This window comes from Columba livia, chromosome 1 (genome assembly GCF_036013475.1).
Source record: "Columba livia isolate bColLiv1 breed racing homer chromosome 1, bColLiv1.pat.W.v2, whole genome shotgun sequence".
NCBI classification, from domain to species: domain Eukaryota; kingdom Metazoa; phylum Chordata; class Aves; order Columbiformes; family Columbidae; genus Columba; species Columba livia.
The window spans coordinates 14,727,218-14,742,849 of record NC_088602.1 but is presented as its reverse complement, the minus strand read 5'-3'; the positions used below and the strand labels follow the sequence as shown (position 1 = coordinate 14,742,849).

General features: G+C 35.5%; 1 protein-coding gene across 4 annotated transcripts in view; it reads right to left on the bottom strand.

Moving 5' to 3' along the window:
* CNTN5 (contactin 5) overlaps positions 1-15,632 on the bottom strand; it is a 706,531-nt gene that overhangs the window by 515,174 nt on the left and 175,725 nt on the right. For 3 of the 4 annotated variants that reach the window (XM_065043870.1, XM_065043985.1, XM_065043938.1), the window contains exon 2: positions 6,299-6,438. The exons of the other annotated variant lie outside the window; for it this stretch is intronic. The gene's annotated coding sequence lies outside the window, so the exon portion shown is untranslated. The remainder of the gene's footprint in view (positions 1-6,298; positions 6,439-15,632) is intronic. 4 annotated transcript variants of the gene reach the window in all.

Below are 15,632 nucleotides of genomic sequence, written 5' to 3'. Positions count from 1 at the left end.
GCTCATTTCTATCAGTATCAAATATTAGATTAAGACAATAACAATGTTCACTTGAATTTGAAAAAATTAATTACAGAACTTTAGAAACCCCACTGCATATGTTATTAAAAGGATGAAAACAGCTTTCATTCTGAAGACTTGAGATGGGAAAATACTGCTATAACAGATAAATACTGATAATTAGTATCATGACAACAAATAATACTGAGCTTTGCTTCTTCTCATTCCATCAAAGCAAAAATAATTATTTTTTACTCTAAAACTGCTGATAAAGGAGTTATGCTACATAGTAGGGATGTTTAATGCTTATTTAAGAGTCTGTTATATTATGTAATGCTTCAATTTTTGTGTGAAGCTATGGATTTTCTACTATTTTCTTAAAAGCATTGTAAAACCCAGAAATATATCCCATTTGCAAAAGCATCTTCTCTAGTTTCAGTCCAGCAAATAATCTTTTAAATAGGTGGGTTTCTTTGCTATTTGTAGCCTAGAACCATTCTTAAAAAATCCACATGTTGTGCAAAAAAACCTAATTTTAAGTCATGTGGATATTTGTAAGACTTCAGATGTGAATGTGGATTCACACTTGAAAACCTGAGACTAAATCAAAGTATGCTAAGTGTTCTCTCTCCTTCTAGTCATGTAAAAAGCAGCATGGTATAAGCATCCTTATGGCATTATAGCTTGTTTTTTGTTTTGTTTGGTTTTGTTTTTTTTCAAATCTAGGGAGATAAAACAAAGCAACAATATAAACATATGTTTTACAAGTACTTCTGAAAACTTGAGTTATATATAAATGTAATGCAAAAATAGATACATGCATGCTTATATGAATTCAGTTATTCAGAAATGTTGTGTCTGTATAAACTCTATAATGAAAAACCTACAGGAGACTTAAGGCCTCTCAATGGCTTTTTCGTATTAATTTCAGTCCATCAGTTTTCTGTAGTCAAAAAGAAAGATTAAAAATATGGGCATCTTTCAAATTACCTTTGTCTCAGGGCTTTTTACAGCTGACTATCACCTAAATATCTGAATTCCATATAAAATGGTAACAGTTGTACAATATCTGAAAAGACATGGTCAGTGAGCTGTCTTCAAGATTCAGGTGCTTGTCCCTTTGAACATACGCATTCACTACTCACAGAGTACATATGGCTAACAGTATAAGACTTTCTCCTGCTTATTTCTCATTAAAAGATGGATAGCTGTGCAATACCTTCCCTGGCATCCATCGACCTGCATCTATCCCCATCATAAAAGTGGCTGCTCCTGGCTTCTGGGAGACAGTGGTACAATCGGCACAGCTGCACATGCTATGGCCAGGCTGGAGACTGAGATTTCATGTTCACTATGTGGAAAGTAGGCATATCTGGTCTTTATGAACATTTTAGAGCCGTTTTTTTAACAAACATTGAGCCTGCTTGTGTCTTAATGGCTTGACAGGCTTGACCAGCTGCTGCTTTCCTGAAGAACATGGTGCCTCCCCAAAATTAGATAAGAAGTAGGGGTGACGCCCTACTCTGTTTAGTTTTGCAAAAGTAGCTAATCATTTAGCAGTGGCAAGTGGCACCTGCAGAGGAGTGGCTCCATGTGTATTTCACTTCTGTTCACTTTGAGATTTCTCATGCTATATCAGTTCAAGGATCTTCCCTTCTTCAAAAATTAAAGCCTGCTTTGTGACTTAGTGTGATAGCAGAGTCAATTTGAGAGCAAGCTGCCACAGCAAGTGGAAGCTTTGGTGCCTTGAAATTTCCCTCTCATCTAGTACACTGGTTTAGCTACAAAAGAAAATGGAACAAAACAAACCAAAACTTTTCCACAATTATTCATTGGCTATACAATCTGTAGATGGGCTACAGGAAAGAGACGGCAGCAAGAGGAGAACTGAATTACATGTTTTGCAGTGATTTGTCATAGGTTAGGATTCATTGTAATGTCAGACTGAGCCTGAGTAACTATCTTAGGATAAAATCTTTTCTTCTTTAGAACACATTGAAATGAATAAGAAATGGCTTCTTGTAGGGAGAGAGATTTATAACAGAGCTGAAACCTGAATACATGCAATTATTTAAAATAGTATTCCAATTTTCCCCATTCTGCAGTGAACCACTATTAATATGTTACACATTAGATTCTCATTAGTCTGTAGTGAACTGTAAACATATATATCACAATTTAATCCATCAAGTTATGTACTCAATACTAATGAAAATGATACTAATATTTGAATACCTTTTCTGATTAAAACATCTACATCTCAAACATATTTGATGGCATTTTCCACCTCTAGTATTTCTTGTTCTGTAGTCAAGGGAAAGCTATGCAGGTGACTTAAATGAGCAACAAAAGCTTGAACATCAGTCCTAAGTTAGAAAATAAAGACTTATATGTGGAAAGCCTAGCTGAATCATTGGTGTATAGTTGGCAACCTTTGGTAATAGTCTAAACCTGAATTTTGCATTGATATGGAATGAGGATGATATATCTAGTGTTTCTTCATTTCTATAGCAGTTTAACTGTAGTTAAAAAAATATTAAAAATCAACATTTCAAATATTTTTCAAACACTCAATTTAAATAGATAGTAAATGTTTAAAATTATAAATTCATCTAGTTCTTCAAAATTAGGTAGAAGTAACATGCAAGAGCAAGGTATCTCAAAAGCAGAACTCTCAGGAAGAATCTCATTTAAAAAATTCATTTGTTCTGCTTGTAATGGAGAAACACTGAATATTCAAGTAGCCAATGGGCAGATTTATATATATTTATTGAATTAAAATCATTAATTAAACACAGGCTCATTTTTTCATGGCAAAAGTCATATGGTGTATATTATTTCAAGCTTCCTGGTTCTCAGAAAATTATTAAAGCTAGAGGTACAAGCAATTAGGGAAAAATCTAAAATGATCAATGCAGAAGACTGAATGCTACTGTATGCATATGTGGTGAGACTTTTTCCTTTACACTTTTCTAGGCTCATGCACCCCAAAAGCAACCACAGTTCCCAGGAAAAAGCTAAATTCATCACCTTCAGAACAACAGCTACTTCTCTTCTAGCAAGGACAGAGTGTGGATAGATTAAGCTGGATATACGCTGAAAAAACAACCTTGTTAGACTAGGGGAACTATTCCCATGAATGTGTACTGGCAGAGGGCCAGAGTCTACAAGGAAAATTCAAAACCAGCTGCAGCAGAGCAGTAACTCAGGTCCAAAGTGTCAATCTTCAGAATAATCAAATCATTACTTAACACATAAAGTACTCAATAATACAACATATTATTTTCTTTGTCCTGAATACATTATAATAACCATCAGAAGTTAATTCAGTAAACACTATTTTTTCATTAATAGTTTAGAGTGAGTAGAATTTCTGGCAGCTACCCAAACAGGTCACCACGAACAGGATAATGTGGCAATCTGTTATCATTAGCTCTATTGGAAAGGTTCTGAAGACACTAGAGAGAATTAAATGACCTGGAAAACTCAGTCTGTGGAAAAGTCTATTGTACTCATCTCTGTTATTTCCACCTCTACGCATCACTGGAACAGTGGAACTACATGATTTGCAGTAGTGACGAAGATAAAGGTCATTTTTCTGTTTTTCTTTTATCCAGCACAAGCCATTTAAGGATTGTTAAATTCCACACATACAGAAAATGAATAATTTGCGTCAGGTCCTTCCACTCTCTCAGTATGCCAATCTATTTAAATATTCAAGTTTGGAAGATAAGGCAGAGTTGTATTTTTGAAAATCACTGCCACTTTTGTTCCTGTCCATCCGTGTTACGACTGTCAGAATTTCTGATCACCTAAAATAGCAGTATACAAAACCCCTATGTAGCCCATTTTAGCAACTGTTTTTCCTAGCGTGCAATTTTTTCCAGCAAACTTTCAAAGAGCAGTTCTAAAAAGATCTATTAAATGTAATCTTTATACCAAGGTCCACACAGTAAAGATAGATACTATAAAATAGTGACATAGCCTATTCAAAAATATTTATTTTGTTTATGTAAGCTTTGCTGTTGTTGCTCTACATGTATCTGGGTGATTAATCAGACTTTGATATCAATGAGTTATTCTGATTTAACACTTGCGAAATCCAACAAGAGGTCAGTCCACAGAAATGAAATAACAGAAACCGAAGGATTAGCAGAATCTTAGGCAAAAACCTGGAGATTTTATGCATTTTAGGAAAAGAAGGATGAAAATATTCCTGTACCTCAGAGCTGAGAAAAAATTTAAGGGACTACAGTCAGGGGAGCTCAGAGTTTTCCTTAAATCTATTTTGTTTCATACTATGTACTTACTGAGAGGTGGAGGCATGAAGTACCAAAGATATTGTTTTGAGGGCATATTCTTCCCCCTTAAATAAGCAGCTTCTGCTTAGGGATAAAACAGCGCCAAATTATCTTCCTTATTTATAGAGGTGGAATAAAACACAGCATGATTTGTGTTTCACTGTCAATTTATGTTTTTTCAAACAGGAATTTCTATAAGTCAGCATTTTAACATTTATTAGATATGAACCCCATGGATTTAAGAAACAGACAAGACTCAGTTCTTCTTTGTTGCAGCAGAGGATGAATTTAACATCATGCACAAAGACTGGCAAGCCAGAAGTTAGTTCTGTCACCTGATGCTATAGATTTACGTAGAAAGAGTATCTACATATGTGATCCTGGTGTATTTGTCAAAATTGGACTATCAAAAGCCTCCAGCCTAAAGACTAGCTGAATTCTGACACAGTGTACACAATTATTCAGCCTAAAAATAATTATTAATTTGATAAACAGAAATCTGTAGAAGTTAAATTTTCACACAAAATTGTGACTTAAATTTATCTTCGTTGTTCTTTGGAAAGAATGAGGGTGATCTTTCATTGATAGCTTGGGAAAAAAACTCTTCCCTCTTCCCTCCTCCTACTTTCTCTTGCTCCTCAAGGGCCTTAATGACACATCTTAGATGTAGGAATGTCCATTTTGCATACACTCAGAGTCAAGCTAAAGAGTATCCTTCAATAAATCTGATACTCTTACAAGGCTTGCATAGAGAAAAAAAAAGTTAAAATTCACCTGCCAATCATTCCTCTGCTTTGAGTGGTTACAATAGATTGCCAAGAGCAGAAAAATGAGTTAAGCTGTGTTATATTTAAAATGACACTGTGAATCTACTCATATCAAGTTCATCAGTTCTAATTCAGTTCTGTCTGTTTGGAGGTCAGTGTCTGTCTCATTCATTACAATGGCTTTCTAGTTTTCTGATATGATTCTCAATTAGTTGGGTAGGCAGGTACAGAATCTGACATCCAACAATGAACTGTGTGCTTCCAAATATGTTCGCACAGCCACACGTTACACTTTAGCAAGCTCTTTATATTGACCTATTAATAAACCCCAGCTGAGGTTGAGAATAAAGACTCAACTCAAAAATTAATTAGAGTAGTTCTGAACTACATGATCATAAATCATTCAGCTATTAAATTATGAAGCATACCAGTTAACAGATAACTACAGACATTTACTCCATCTTCTTTCCATCCGTGGCTATATTCATGATGAATTTGAAGTGAATATCCATCGTTCACCGATGATGAACATCAGATTCAAATGACTCATACCTACAGTTGCTATATCACACTGGTTTGTATAACAATAGGGTCTTAATGAGCACACCATTTTTGACATTTACCTGCTTCATTAATACAGATTTGTATTTATTCAAATATTCTAATAAAACTTGCACTGAGTTATACAAATCACTTAACATTAGTTGCAAATAAACTCTGACTGCCTAACAGGGTGCATCATCCTTGACCTTTAGATTTACTTTCATGTGAACTTGCCTGTGTTTTCAGATTCCTGTAACAAACCCACCATACTCTAGAACTAGGACAAGCCACAATGAAATACCTGGGAGGTTAGAAGTGCAATATAGACTTTGTCTCTAACTCGTCAACGGTTTTCCTGAACTAATCAGATGCTATTAAACATGAGGAAAAAATTATTTTAAAAAACTTATTCAGTGCAGTTTGGTTAAGAGCATACTGCAGTGACTGTTTTAAAACATTTGAAAGGAGTTGCATACACTTTTAAGAGAGAACTTTCTGAGAAACATAACTATATTACCCAGAAAACTGGATTTATGGTTTTAATATCTTTATTCCATTTGTAAGGTTATTCATATTAAATTGCTGGTGAGAGGTTCTGTATTTGATTTTAATTTTATAAAAAAATAAATGGAAGCAATAAAGCTCATAAACATATTCCAAAAGCAGTTTAGTTTAAATATCCATTACCTCAACTCTGCTATCGGCTGTACAGAAGCTGTCCTTCAAAATATAAATGATTTCCACAGAATAGGTCTTGTATGAGTGAAAAATGATGATGCTCAGGAGCTGAACCGAATCAAAATGTATTAGAACTCCTTTTTGGTAATCTGTGGGGAAAGAAAAAAAAAAAAACAAAACAAAAACGTTATATATGTGTGTAGAGCTGTATATGAAGCCTTAGATCGCTCAAACCTCCTTGTATGTGGGGATCTGTTCATTAGACTCTCACGTTTCATTCCTTGTATGCCTCATTATGTGGCAGCCTTGGCTGCCTCTATGAACTAAATCTGAGATACCCTTCTTGTTTCAGAATGGATACAGGATTCAAAACTTCTTTGTTTTATGCTGTTAAGGGAAAAAATGGTATTTCCTACAACAACAAAAAGAAACAGGAAGGAGGAGTTATTTTTTTTCGTCTGCTACCCTAAAAGAAAGGAAAGTACAGCGAATAATGGAGAAGTTACAAATGTAGATTATTAGCCTTTTTTGTTTATTTGTATTCATCTATAATGAAAGAAATATAGAATAATTTCTGTTGTTGGAATTTAAACCACCTCATGAGCATTTTTCCAAAGATGCTTTCTCACTTTTTTTTAAAGTGACCTTTTCTAGATAACACAAAATTACAAATTTGATTACTTCATTTTCAAATTACTCATTTAAAATTATGCTAGAGACATGCATCTCTGCTTAGCTTATCATTCTAAAAAATACAGCACAAGGCTTCCTTAAAATAATTATTGTTTGAACCAGAGTTTATTCTACCTAGGTATGCAATCATTGAGTTAAATTTGCAACAACAGAGAAATCACAACACTTTCAATAAATGTGAACAATTATCAGCATCCTCAATTAGAAAAGAATAAAAAAAAACACAACAACAAAACAAACAAAACCCCACCACTGTTGCAAGGCTATGTCAGCTTTTGGATTAATTAACTTTCACACAAAGGCTAAATACCCATCCTGCAGATGTCTTTATTAACTAAACAGTAAACACATTTATATCATTTTGAAGTGTTTTCATAGTTTTTCTTGTACACAACTTATGTTCTCACATGGTTCTTCTCTTGACTTCTGCAATACTTCATCCTGGTTAAAGGAGTCACAAGAATGTCTTCCCATTCCATACTATTCTCTACTTAATATTTTTTCCTGCTAGTCAGTAAGGAGCTGAGAGCTACATCTATTAAATAATTTTGGACCTAGTAAAAAATAAACAAATAAATAAACCCCACTTAACTGTCCTAGTCAGACCTTTCTATGCCTTTACCAGGAAACGTATTACTTGTCTCCTAAAGCTGTTCTACCAAAGGCACTGTGGTAGAACTAAGTACAAATTTCATAGTTAATGCACTTGAGAATTATGAGCAACTTTGCTTCGCTGTATTAGTCTTGAAGTTTGAATTGAAAAATTTACCTAGACTTCGCCTCTAGAAAGGAACTGAATTCAGGGACTAAAAGTAGTAGTTTTTACTTACATTGTGTATTAAAAACCAACCAACCAAACAAAAAAATCAGTATAAATGAAAAATTCTGATTCTGTTTTCATTAACTTTTTGTAGATCAGCTTAGTGAATAAGAATTTACGTAAGTGATATTACAGCTCAATCCCATAGAGCTTGAATGATTCAAAGCTGCATCTGTTGTTCAGCAACCACTTAGATTTGTAAGGTAGAGAAAGGCAAACCGCTCACATTTCTGTTAGAGCTGTCTCACCTTGTAGAAAACAGTGAAAAATTATCAAGATTATGAAGAGATAAAATACAGAAAACCAGTGATGATGGCATGATAGTGGAAGGGAGAGAATTACTAATGATCAGCTAAGGAGGTGCAGATGGCAAAATCAATTTTATAGGCAATAATGAGAACAAATAACATGTATCTAACATGCAAAGTATAAATACAGTAAGTAGAGATGAAGCATACACTTGAAAACCAGTGAACAAATAGCAAGTTGTGGACATGTTGGCAAACATATAAAAATGTCCCTATGTGAGTCTTAGAGGAGGAGTAGTAAACCATTCACGTGAGTACCAGTGAAGGATTAAGGATGCTGTCATCTAGCTGTACCCTCTCTCCAGACTGAAGCTAACTTTTGGATCCAGAAGGTGTTGGAAAATCAAACCTAGCATCATAAAAGTGATAAACATAAAGAGTGTGTGTATGGAAATCTCAACTTCTTCTGCAATAGCTTTATTATATTTCTTTACTATTTTTTTCCTGTAATAATAAGAATTGAAGAAAAAAGAATTCTTCAAGTAGACAGTTCCAATTTAAATTATCCTAACAGTATATTATTGAATTTACATATAAGGTGTGTTTCTTTTTTTGGGCAAAAAAATATCTTGAGTATAAAAATTCTACTTCCTCACATCATGTTTTGGAACTAGTTCCTAGATGTTATTAAGCTGATCAATCATTTGACTGCAGGCTTTACAGCCACACCTGGGAAAGGAAGACATTGCCCTTAAGAATCATGTCATCCTGTGGCATTTCATATATACACGTATATATGTGTGTGTAGATATATATATATATATATATATATATATATTTGTGTGTGTGGAAATTACAAACAAAAATAAATAATCTCTGTTGAAATAATGCCAAATCACTTAATCTTAGGTATGATTTGCACTTAACTTTTCTGTTTCCTTGAGTTTCTTTCTCTTGCATAGGCTACAAGGGTATATATTTGTGATCTGTCTGAGTGTGTGTGTGTACAATAGAAGCTGTTACTGTGTGCTCATAAATATTCCTATGCCTATATGGTAATATTTTTTACTAATGCCCACAGATTTCATTTTTAAAACATATTTTGTTTTTGAAATAAAAATTTGTATATTTTCAGCTTTGAACTGAATGTCAAAAAAATCTTTCTGCACAAAAGGTTGCACAATAACATGAAAGTTCAACATATTAAAAGGAAAAGAACCACAATTTATTCAAACTTCTTTTTAGATAGAAATGTCTGCAGCTCACTGAATTCCACAGAAGGTGGGCTAGCCATTAGGTTTCAGTAACTGGAAGAAACAATAAACCACAGCTTTTACTTTTACAGTGCATTACACCCAAAGGTCTAAAACCTTTTGGTAGTTATTTGCAAGCTTCAGAGTACTCCAGCTGCAGAGTCTTATACTTTTCAGCTTTTGTGACTAATAGATGCTATACTATAGAGTGAACAGGAAATTAGAGTAGAAGAGAGGTGTAACATCAGCATCCACAGAAAGGCTATGTGAGAAGGCTGTGAAGAATAGCTCACTGTGGACAAGACAGATTACATTCCCATTAATGACCATTTAAGAATCAGTGAATTTTTACATGTTAGAAAGGGGAAGTAGTGATTAAGTTATTAAATATTGTGGAAGGGCAAGGCAGGAGATGGAAATATAGAGATAATAGGTTTGGGAAAATATTTGAGTGAGACCTGCTATAGTTAGGTAGAAAAAATAGCTTAAGACATATAAATCTTTCTCCCACTTTTGACCTCTCACAGGAAAGTTATGCCGTTTTACAGTCTCATTCTGCGTAGAAGGGCAGCATCCTTCATGTTTCCTTAATATATCGTGGAAACTGACTTGCCCTTCTGCATCCATTAAACAAATCTACTCCTTCTGATGCAGCACAGTTCAGAAAAATAGTTATGTTTTGCTCACCTGCCTATTCAGTAATTCCACTTTTTTTCTTGAAGTGGCTAAATCAGATCTTCCCCTCACTTCATTTAACCTCTTCGCTATTATGTCAAATGGGACCACAGTTTCTAGCTAATTTGAAAACAAGTCATGGCAACATTGGCTGCATGAAATAAAGAAGCTCTCTAAGAAATGTAATGCCTCCCATGTTGAGCTGGGGGAAATGCTAAGCTTCTTTAGTCAGTTGAATCGGGTCTCGCTATCTGTGTCTATACTACAGGAAAGAGGCTCCTGCTGTGCAACCAGTCTTCCTGATGACTGCAAGGCAGACAGGACCATCCTTAGTAAATATATTTTCCATTAAAATCAAAAACACTGTGTTCCTAAATGTCCTCTGGGAGGCCTTGTACTGTAGGCTGCACTGAAAAATATGCTTTCTGTAAAAAAAAAAAAAACACAAACCAAAAAACGTAAGTATTCCCACTGTGTATGTGTGTTTCAAGACTGCTTTTGAATTCTTAGTGCAACGTTTTCCATTTAACATAATTTTCTTCACTCTTCTGCTTCAATCTATTTCTGGGACTGTACAGTCTTCACAGGTGAAGATTAAAAGGGAATATCAGAAGAGACATAGAGGATAGGTATACCAGGAAATCCTAAAGGCATGGAATTGTCCCTTTGTCCCTCAGGCTCATTATCAAGTCTACTGGTCATTACACAGGTTTTCACATTTCAGCACAAGCCTTTTAAAAGACAAGATAATTTAAAATAAAGTTTAAACACAACTACACCATTAATTTGTCATTTCTCCCATCTCACATTATCCCTTAATTTCTGCTTTGGATTTATCCATATAGGAATCAAAGATATAATACATTCCTTAATGGAATAAAGGCAAAGATTTCTACTGATTTATTTGGAAGTTCGAAAGCACTTCTATGCTTGTGTGATGGGCAATAGTTTGGTCAGGTCAAAGGAAGCTGAGTCTAATTCTGAATCTAAATGAAGAAGAAAATTATTCCACTTAGAAGCTAAAAGCCAAACCCCGCAGTGGTGAGAAATTGTTATTTATAGGCACAAGGCAAGCAGGCACATATTGAGTGGCAGGTTATGATCCTCAGAGTAATTTTTAGCTTGTTCACTCTTGTTAATAGACTTGATCTACAGCAGAATTCTTACCACGTCTGTGAAACTAAAAATTTATTTCAAACATATGCATACTCTTTGGACCTCAATAATTTCAAAAATTATTGATAAATTTCTTAATATATTTTTAGTCTGGCAGACAGAGGTGGAAAGCGTTATTTGAGCCTTTAAATATATAGCAACATGTTCATCTTTAAAATTAAAGCATGTCTTGACACTCACAAGTACCTTTGTACCAACTACTGACATGCACCTTCCTTCCACAAGCTTCAGAAAGAGTTGGCATGATCCCAGAATACTCCTTTCCTCTGTGCATTATAATAACAATAATAATGCTGACTGTAATACATGCAACACCTAGCACTGGTATTATCTACAGTATATAATAATTTTTTCACAATATAAGTAAATGTCCATTTTCCAGAAGGAAAAACATGGAGAGATGAACTGCAATGTGAAAGCTGACCAGCAGCCAGTGCCAATAAAGATGAAGGTTATAATGAGCATTTCCAGTAAACTGTAGATTTCAGTAATGGAAGAACCCCATTGCTTAGATGCACATTTTGACAGAGTAAAATTCAACTGCAGGTGATAATTTCTAGCCTTATACATGAAATGTTGAGGACACACACTCAAGTTCGAAAGAAGATCATTTGCCCAGTGAGCAAATCTTTGTAGGTAGTGTAATATTTAGCTTCTGAGAACTTCCCATGATGTACACACCTTAACTTTCCTATGCAAGTTGAATTGCACACACACTTTCTGTGAGATCTTAGACTGTCACTGAGGATGCCTGGCTGACTCCTGACTCCATGATGTGTATAATCTTTGAAGTGAGACTGTCTGTTACACTAATGGTCTCCACTCTGGGCCTACTTTAGGGATTAATTAAATTTGTCCTTCCATCTCTGGGATGGTTGGGTCCCTCTTGGTGATTGGTTTGTCCCTCCCTTTGGGTTTCTCCCTCTCTGAAATATATCTAATTCACTTGACACTGGGAATATATGTCCATATAAGTAAACCATCATAAGTATCTGCTATCAGATTGGTGGTAAAGTGCTTCACTAATGATAAACTTGTAGTAAACTGTAATAGTTATTGTTATATTGATTGTTTCTCTACAACTGATTGCTGCTATACAATTGATTGCTGTTACTATTATTGACTGCTGCCTTACTCTTGATTGATACTGTGTTGCTGATTGTTGATAGTGATTTGTAATAGTTGGATATATACACTTTATTAATCGCAGTTATACTTGCTAGTGCTTATTTTTGTGACAGTATTCTTGCTAGTTATTTGTATGCTATTTGTGATTATCTGTGAAATTTGAGGACAAAAGACTTCATCTCCTTGTGTATTACAGAATCCTGACAGTAGTGATCTCTGTACACCCACAGGCTTGGTAAGTTTTTAGGTTATGACACTTTGCTACTGAGTTTAGTCTCATATTTATTTCATGCATCTTGTCGTGTCCTAGTGTACTCTCACCTAATTGCCCTGTCATGCAACTAGGCTTGTTCCAATACAGTAAAACATAGGCATGCTGATGGGAGAAGGAAACTGTGAGCAAGTTCATTGGCCACACCTGTTATCAAACTCCACTCTAACTGGGTCTTCATGTTCACAGACTGGAAGATGTTGCTGCACCTTTCTGCCAGAGATGACATTCCTGCTGGTACTGGTGCTATTGGCACCATCAGTAAAATAATACCTTTTGGAAACCATCACACTGTCATTGCTGGTGGCCAATGCAAGTAGTCACCTCATGATGAACTCTTCTGAATTCAACTTCTGTTACATCTGTTTGTTCGTGTTCTTTTTAATTGCAGCAAAGTACTTTTCCAGCCTAATTAATGGGATGCTTTAATTCACCTTTGTAACCACAGATGATTTTTCACAGATAAATGCCACTTTCTAGGAGCAAAGACAGATTATGACCAATTCATTTTTTGTTTTCACTCATAAGATGCCTAATAATGTGGATCAGTGTGCAGTGAAGACTGAATTTTGTTAATCAGAAGTCCTAGGGAATAGCCACAGTCTAACAAACTGAGTCTAACTTTCAGCAGGGTTATTTACATCTGGTCTTATCTGTTATACTTCTAGTATGTGTAACTTAATAATACTAACATAGTTGAGTAAATGTCTCGTTCTATAACACAAGGAATCCTGAAAAGTTTTATAAACATTTTGTGAAGGCTATTGTTTTCTATTTGAAGATAAGGAAATGAAGGAAGAGTATTTTCTAAAGCAACATTAAAAAAATAATGCTTGAAATCACCTGGGGTTTTAAGATATTGACTTTGAAACACTTCAATACTATCCTGTTTTTTTAATATGTCAAGCATCTGAAGTTCTCATTGTCTTTAACTGTTGTTCTGTGTTGAGCACCTCTCAGAACAAAACTCTGTGGTAAGTAACAAAATGAAGATACCCAAACTTCGTGCAAATGCTTGCAAATTTGGACCTCCTAAGCAATTTGCACAAAGCCAAAGAATGAGTCACTGTCTAAACAATAAAAGAAATTAAATCTCCTGCCTGTCACTGTACTTCACTTTGGAAACATGCTGTTTCTCAGATAGCAGAGTTCCTCCAATTAGAGAAGAGTGGTCTATTAAAGCTGCAAGGAAAATAACATTATTTAATAAGTCACTACAAGAGAACAGGTAATGCAGGAGTAAAGATCAGACAATACACAGTTCCTGTAAGCACAAAACAGTAAGGACAAAAGGCAACTGAACTGCTCTCTAATCCAGACAAAGGTACTGAGGTGTTGCATCATGACAACTGCACAGTGAAGACAGCTCAGCTGCTGAGTACTGTCCACTGTGGCTTTGTTATGTCATTCAGAGTATTTTCTTCTCAAGTCATGGTAAGTAAGTTACAATGGGAACTGACACAGAGATGCCATGGTTCTGTACAAATTAAATACAGGTGGAATAAATGAGATAAAAATCAGATATATATTTTAGGGCCAGTTATATAAGAATTTAAGGAAGATAAGCAGAGTAGATTTCTTTGTTTATGAAGTGGATGTTCAGGGGGCAGATATGTGCTTTGAATGTTTCAAACGTAGTAAAATTCCTTTCTGAAAATACTGGTTTACTTAAAGTCATGTTGAAATTGTGATAGACAAAGCGTGCTGGTTTGGACCAAATTCCAGGTTCAGAACTATTAAAGGATGAATACTGAAGACATTAATTTGTATTGAAAATGTTACTGCAACACCCATGAATGTCTGCACACAGATGTGATTTTTCATTGCCTCCTTAATGGGAGCCCAGATGACAGGGCTAAAGACTGAAGCTCCTCCATCACCCTGAGTCAAATAAGTGTCCACAGTTGTCCTCTTACCCCCATTCCCTCATTACCCTGTGCTTCAAATCCCAGTTAGGTTACAGCTAGTGCAACTGTCTGTCCCAGAGAGCTCATTAGATCTTTCTTCCTCCTCATTCCTGATGTTCTGAATATCTCCCTTTCTGCCCTTCTTCACTTACTCCATATCCCCTTCCCTTGCTTCTCTCCATCAGCCTTAGAAGTTCACCTCTGATGGAGGCTAAAGTAAAATAGGGGGAAATACTGCTACATCTGGAAAGCATCTCTATAGGTACACATGAAGTTGCATGGTTGAGCTAAGCATATGCTTATGTGTGCTTTGTATGCCCTTCTTTTTTTTTTAAATCTCTCAGTGATTTCCAGACCAATAATGCTCTTCCTATTAGTGCTGGAACACTCTTGAATACTCAGACTTGCTTTAATATGTTATCGAAAAAGTCATCATGTTACTGGTACATTAAGAGATATTATGAAGCAAAAAAATCTTTCTAGCTGATCTTGTGACACGAGTAATAAAAATATTTGTAATATTAGTCTGCTAACATAAAAACCACCCAATGAACTACAGACTGGTTAGACTCTCCTAGATCACTGGGAAAGTAACAAAACAGCTAATCCTGGAAAGCATTTCCAGGCACATGAAGGACAAGAACATAATCAGGAACAGTCAGCATAGCTTCACCAAAGGTTGGTCATGCTTGACCAGCTTGATAAACTGGCCTAGTAGATGCCAGTAGAGCAGTGGATATTTTCTACCTAGACTTCAGTAACACTTTTGACAGTGCCTGATATGAGATCCTCATAGACAAGATGTTGATATACGGGCTAGTTGCTCAGACATTGAGGTGGATTGAAAACTGGCTAAGTGGCCAGGCCCAGGGGGTGGTGATCAGTGGTGCAACATTTAGTTGGAGGGCAGAAACTGGCAGTGTACTCCAGGGGTCAATACTGTGATTCTGCATTTCCCAACACAAAACCAGTACATCAGTATATACAAAGAGTTAGTTGAGATCCCTACATATGGGCCAGTGTGTTTACTATGACACGGGCTAGTCTGTACTGAACATTCCTACCACTCGTGCTTTGAAGCTCTCCAAAGAATTAGCTGTTGGTCCTTGTGTCCCCATTAGGGGTTGGAGAGCCTTTGCTGTGCTCCTGCAGTGGAATTTCCAATTTTATGT